Below are 6,990 nucleotides of genomic sequence, written 5' to 3'. Positions count from 1 at the left end.
GTGGTGCGGCCCAAGCCCCGGCCGCGCCGACCTGTAGTGTGGGCCCCTCGTGACGCCCTTGACCTGCCCTTCCGCCTACAAATAGCCTTCGTCGCGAAACCCCGATGCATCGAGAGCGATGATACGGAAAACCTTCCGCGAGACGCCGCCGCCAATCCCATCTCGGGGATTCAGAGATCGCCTCCGGCACCCTGCCGGAGAGGGGAATCATCTCCCGGAGGACTCTACGCCGCCATGGTCGCCTCCGGAGTGATGTGTGAGTAGTCTACCCTGGACTATGGGTCCATAGCAGTAGCTAGATGGTTGTCTTCTCCCCATTGTGCTTAATTGTCGGGTCTTGTGAGCTGTCGAACATGATCAAGATCGTCTATCCGTAATTCTATATGTTGCGTTTGTTGGGATCCGATGAATAGAGAATACTTGTTATGTTGATTATCAATTTATATCTATGTGTTGTTTATGATCTTGCATGCTCTCCGTTACTAGTAGATGCTCTGGCCAAGTAGATGCTTGTAACTCCAAGAGGGAGTATTTATCCTCGATAGTGGGTTCATGTCTCTCCTATGTACTTGTTCTACTGAAATACAATCTACTGCAATACTTGTTCTACTGTTTTCTGCAAACAATCATCATCCACACTATACATCTAATCCTTTGTTACAGCAAGCCGGTGAGATTGACAACCTCGCTGTTTCGTTGGGGCAAAGTACTTGGTTTGTGTTGTGCAAGTTCCACGTTGGTGCCGGAATCCCTGGTGTTGCGCCGCACTACATCTCGCCGCCATCAACCTTCAACGTGCTTCTTGGCTCCTACTGGTTCGATAAACCTTGGTTTCATACTGAGGGAAAACTTGCCGCTGTACGCATCACACCTTCCTCTTGGGGTTCCCAACGGACGCGTGATGTACGCGTATCAGAAGGCTCCTCCATCGACACCACCGCCATCTCCATCAACGCTGCTGTCTCCCATGAGGAGGGAGTATTTCTCCATCGAGGCTCGGGGCTGTACCGGTAGCTATGTGGTTCATCTCTCTCCTATGTACTTTAATACAATAATCTCATGAGCTGCCTTACATGATTGAGATTCATATGATGATGCTTGTAATCTAGATGTCGTTATGCTAGTCAAGTGAATTTTACTTATGTGATTTCCGGAGACTCCTTGTCCCACGTGTGTAAAGGTGACAGTGTGTGCACCGTGTGGGTCTCTTAGGCTATATTTCACAGAATACTTATTCACTGTTATGAATGGCATAGTGAAGTGCTTATTTATATATCTTTATGATTGCAATGTGTTTTGTATCACAATTTATCTATGTGCTACTCTAGTGATGTTATTAAAGTAGTTTTACTCCTCCTGCACGGTGTAATGGTGACAGTGTGTGCATCCGTGTTAGTACTTGGCGTAGGCTATGATTGTGATCTCTTGTAGATTACGAAGTTAACTATTTCTATGATGGTATTGATGTGATCTATTCCTCCTACATAGTGTGAAGGTGACAGTGTGCATGCTATGTTAGTACTTGGTTTAGTTGTGTTGATCTGTCATGCACTCTAAGGTTATTTAAATATGAACATTGAATTGTGGAGCTTGTTAACTCCGACATTGAGGGTTCGTGTAATCCTACACGATTAGTGGTGTTCATCATCCAACAAGAGGGTGTAGAGTATGCATTTATCTATTCTTTTATGTGATCAAAGTTGAGAGTGTCCACTAGTGAAAGTCTAATCCCTAGGCCTTGTTCCTAAATATCGCTATCGCTGCTTGTTTACTTGTTTTACTCGCGTTACTACTGCTGCGTTACTACTCGCTTGTTTACTCGTCCCGGGCAAAGCACTTTTCTGGTGCCGTTGCTACTACTTATTTATACCACCTGTATTTCACTATCTCTTCGCCGAACTAGTGCACCTATTAGGTGTGTTGGGGACACAAGAGACTTCTTGCTTTGTGGTTGCGAGGTTGCATGAGAGGGATATCTTTGACCTCTTCCTCCCCGAGATCGATAAACCTTGGGTGATCCACTTAAGGGAAACTTGCTCGCTGTTCTACAAACCTCTGCTCTTGGAGGCCCAACACTGTCTACAAGAATAGAAGCTCCCGTAGACATCGGTCTCTTATGAACTTATTCATATGCTTGCAAGACATTAGACGACATTCCACCGAGAGGGCCCGGAGTATATCTATCCGTCATCGGGATGGACAAATCCCACTATTGATCCATATGCCTCAACTCATACTTTCCGGATACTTAATCCCACCTTTATAACCACCCATTTACGCGAGTGGCATTTGATGTAATCAAAGTACCTTTCCGGTATAAGTGATTTACATGATCTCATGGTCATAAGGACTAGGTAACTATGTATCGAAAGCTTATAGCAAATAACTTAATGACGTGATCTTATGCTACGCTTAATTGGGTGTGTCCATTACATCATTCATATAATGATATAACCTTGTTATTAATAACATCCAATGTTCATGATTATGAAACTAATCATCTATTAATCAACAAGCTAGTTAAGAGGCATACTAGGGACTCTTTGTTGTTTACATATCACACATGTATCAATGTTTCGGTTAATACAATTATAGCATGGTATATAAACATTATCATAAACACAAAGATATATTATAATAACCATTTTATTATTGCCTCTTGAGCATATCTCCAACAGTCTCCCACTTGCACTGCAGTCAATAATCTAGTTTACATTTGTAAAGATATAACACCTTGGCCTTCCGGTGCTTTATCATGTTTTGCTCACGGGAGAGGTTTTAGTCAACGGATCTGACATGCTCAGAAACGTATGTATTTTGTAATTCATTTGCGTCTCAACGCATCACTCATTTCCAAATGAGTCGGCATTAAATATGTTTGGTCTTCTGGTGGAACCTTAATTCCACGGTCTGAAATATGTTACTAATATTGTCACACACAATATAGCTTCAAAGTTTTGACTCTGTCGGAACTACACCAAGTTCTCAAAGAACCTTTTGACTTAACATCATTTGTCATTGTCAAAACAATGACATACTCTGCCTTTCTTTTGTAGAATCCGTCACAATATTTAGAACTCTTCTAAATCTAGCATAGACAACTTCTAGCTTATTGTGCTACCTTTTAAAACAACACTTAGTCTAATTTGAGATTGAAATTTTATTTTCATATGTGACAAAACAAATATCAGTGCAACACCTTACAGCGATTTGTTTGTCATTTCTCCATACAAAACTATATATATATCCTTGTTTCTTCTTAAGTACTCAAGAATATTCTTACTATTTTCCAATGATCATCACATGAATCATTCTGGTACATGCTCATAACACTTTTAAGAGTACAGGACATCTGATTGTGTACATATTATTCGTGATCTATAATCACTCATGTGTTTTTACTCATTGAGTGTAAGATACACTCAAGTCTTGTTAAACCTTCACATGATAAGAACATTTTCTTAATATTTCTATATTGAACTACTTCAATATCCATTCTATGTACTTTGACTTAAACTTATTATGTGTTTCAATCTATCTTCATAGATCTTGACACTAAATTTGTTTCAGTCCATATCCTTTCATTTGAAATTAATTCTCAATGAAACCTTTTTAATCAAGTATATAATTACATCATTTATAACCAACTATATGTCATCTACATAAAGTATTATAAATATGTCTCAGCGCTCCCACTTAATTTCTTGCAAATGCAACCATCTTCATCGTTTCTGATGAAGTCAAAAAACTCTTTGACTATTTCATCCGGTGAAGATTCCAACTCCGAGATACTTACTTCATCCAATTGAAGTTTGTATACCTATGTAGTATTCCACGGACCAGCAAAACTCTTGGTTGTATCTTGTATACACCTTTAATACACACTTCTGATAAGTAATGTATTTTGCCATCCTACTATCATATCTCATAAAAGAAATATGTAGTGATTACTAGAATAATCCACATAGACTATAAGCATTGCTACAGAAGATCTAATCTTATTGTATTCAACTCTTTGAACTTTGTCGCAAACAATTTTTCGACAAGTCAAGCTTCATCAATTTTATGGATCCATTTTACTTTCAATAAGTATTCATCTATCTTGGATTTCATGGCGTATCGCCATTTTAAACGGAGTCAGGGCCCATCATAACTTCTTTGTTTGTAGTTGGTTTATCATTGTTCAAAATCAATCCTTTGTCCACAAATCATTTATTTGATCACAAAGTAAACCATACCTACAAGGTTCAATATGTACTTCGATCTCCATAGCTAAAACACTTTGTAGTCATGGGAGCCATGATCGTTGTGGCCGCTTCCGGAACCAATTTCCGATGCTGCGCTACTCTGATCATTATGCTCAGGTTCATAAACCTTATCAAGTTCTATTGTCCTCCCACTCAAATACTTCGCTAGAAAAACAATTTCTTGGAAATAAGAAACATTGACAAACACTTTTGTCTTTGTCTCGTGGGAAGAATTCCCAATCAAATTTCTGGGATAACCAACAAAGACATTTATCCGATTTTGGTTGTAAACTTATTTACTTATGCTATGCATACCAAAATTTAAGAAAAGATTATCAGGGTTCATACCCATGCCATAACTCGTATGGTGTCATTTCAACGGATCATGATGATGCTCTATTCAGTGTAAAAGCGGTAGTCATTAAAGCATAATCCACAAAAATATAATGGCGTCATAATATTTTATCTCATCATTAATCCAACAAGGTTTGGATACATCTCTCGGATACTATATCATCATTATGATACTCCAAGAAATGTGAGTTGTAGAACAATTTCATGACTCTCTTAGATGTTCGCTAAAACTCGTAATTCAAATATTTCCACCATGATCCAATCATAGATATTTGACTTTTCTATTACGATGATTTCCATTTCATGCTGAAATTTATTTGAATCTATTCAAATGTTTCAAACTTCTTCCTTATCGAATATATCCACATATATATACTCAATTCATTGTTGGAAGTTTTCATGAAGTAGAAGAATCTCCCGCACACAACTATGCCCAGTGAGCCACATACATCATTATGTATGTTTTCACTAAGTTAGTTGACCATTCAACTCTTGGCCTATGAACGGTATTTTAGTCATTCTCTTTAGAAAAGATTTGCAAGCGCCAAACGATTCAAAAATCAAATGACTCCAAAAATCCATTTGCATGGAGTTCCTTCATGCGTTCCTTTCTAATATGACCTAAATGGCGGTTCCACAAATAAGTGGAATTCAAATCATTTGCCTTGTGGCATTTTAGCGTCAGTGTTATGTATGTGTGTTTCACCATTAAGATTTATAATAACTTATCCATCATACATGGAGTAATGTCATAATTTGAACAACTCATTGTTTTCATTTGACCAGAGCAAAATAACAATTATTAAGTTATTTATTATAAATTCTAAGGGCTAGATAGAATGCCTACGACGAACATAATAACACTTTATTTTGTTCCAGACGTGTATTCCTATCATATTCCTTGCCAGTCACTTAGGCCATTGTATTCTTGTATTGCGTTGTTTTGTATGACACTTCATACCAACCAATATAGTACTAATACCCAAGAATTTCATAGTGTGACTTAACTAGGAATACAACCATAACATGTATATCATTTATATACACCTGAACTAGACTTTCTAGTCTTTTCTTTTCTTTCTGCCAAAATATCTTTTGCAGTTTCTCTTTTAGCTTTCCTCATTTATTCATAAAAACACTTTAACATTATTAACTTCTAGGTTTGTTGGTCAAATACCAATAACCTTGAGGTTCTTAATTTTAAGTTGATCATCATATGACAAGTGTTTTAGATTTTACTATTAGTAACTTTGTAATATGATGAACAATTTCACTCACATATCATGACGACTTTCCGAGACCATGTCTGTACATGCTAGGCTCGTAAAGTTTTAACCTTGGTATCTGCATGTGCAAATCTGGCTTGCACCCGTTGTTTGCACACGTAGAATCTATCACACCCGATCATCACGTGATGCTTCGAAACGACGAGTCTTAGCAACGGTGCATACTAAGGACGATAACTTCATGGATATGCAAATATTATTAGTGCCCCAATAGTTGGAGGATTGTGACGCCTGGCTTCTTCAACCTTCATACATTCCCATAAAACTTATGAGTTTATGTAGTCTCACCAAATTATATTCTATCATCTTGTAATAAGGTCTTAGATATCACATATATCTCATACCTTGATTATTTCTGAAAACTAATTTTTCAGCTCCTTACTTTTCAAACAGATTTGAACGGAGACAAGATAACTTTAGGTACTAATTGAAAACATAGCTCTTTGAATCAACAATGTGAGGTTTACTAAAAGTTTGCAATAGGACTTAATCAATTCTTGATTCTTTAACAATACGGTACCAATCCGTAAAGTTTCTTGTCGATTTTAACAGTATTTCTATCTCAATTACAAGACTAGCGCATGGTAGAAAACGGATGCCAATACTACAAAATTAATTCAAAATACTACTCAGACTAAGTTTATGATAATTAGTTCATGTTTTAATCTAATTACTAATGAACTCCCACTTAATACAACATCCCTCATAGTTGTTAAGTGGTACACGATCCAAATTCACTACACCAAAACCGATCATCACGTGAGATGATGTAGCTTCAATGGTGAACATCAACATGTTGATCATATCATCCATATGACTTGTGTTCAACCTTTCGGTTTCCGTTGTCCCGAGGCCATGTCTGGTACATGCTAGGCTCGTCAAGCAAACCCAAGTATTCCGCGTGTGCAACATGGCTTACACCCGTTGTATATGAACGTTGAATCTATCACATCCGATCATCACGAGATGCTTTGAAACGACGAACTTTGGCAACGGTGCATACGAGGGGAGAACACTTTATTATCTTGATACTAATGTGAGGGATCATCTTATAATGCTACCGCCGCGTTCTAAGCAAAATAAGATGCATAAAGGATTAACAT

This window comes from Lolium rigidum, chromosome 5, assembly GCF_022539505.1.
Source record: "Lolium rigidum isolate FL_2022 chromosome 5, APGP_CSIRO_Lrig_0.1, whole genome shotgun sequence".
NCBI lineage: Eukaryota > Viridiplantae > Streptophyta > Magnoliopsida > Poales > Poaceae > Lolium > Lolium rigidum.
Note: the sequence above shows the minus strand (reverse complement) of the source record.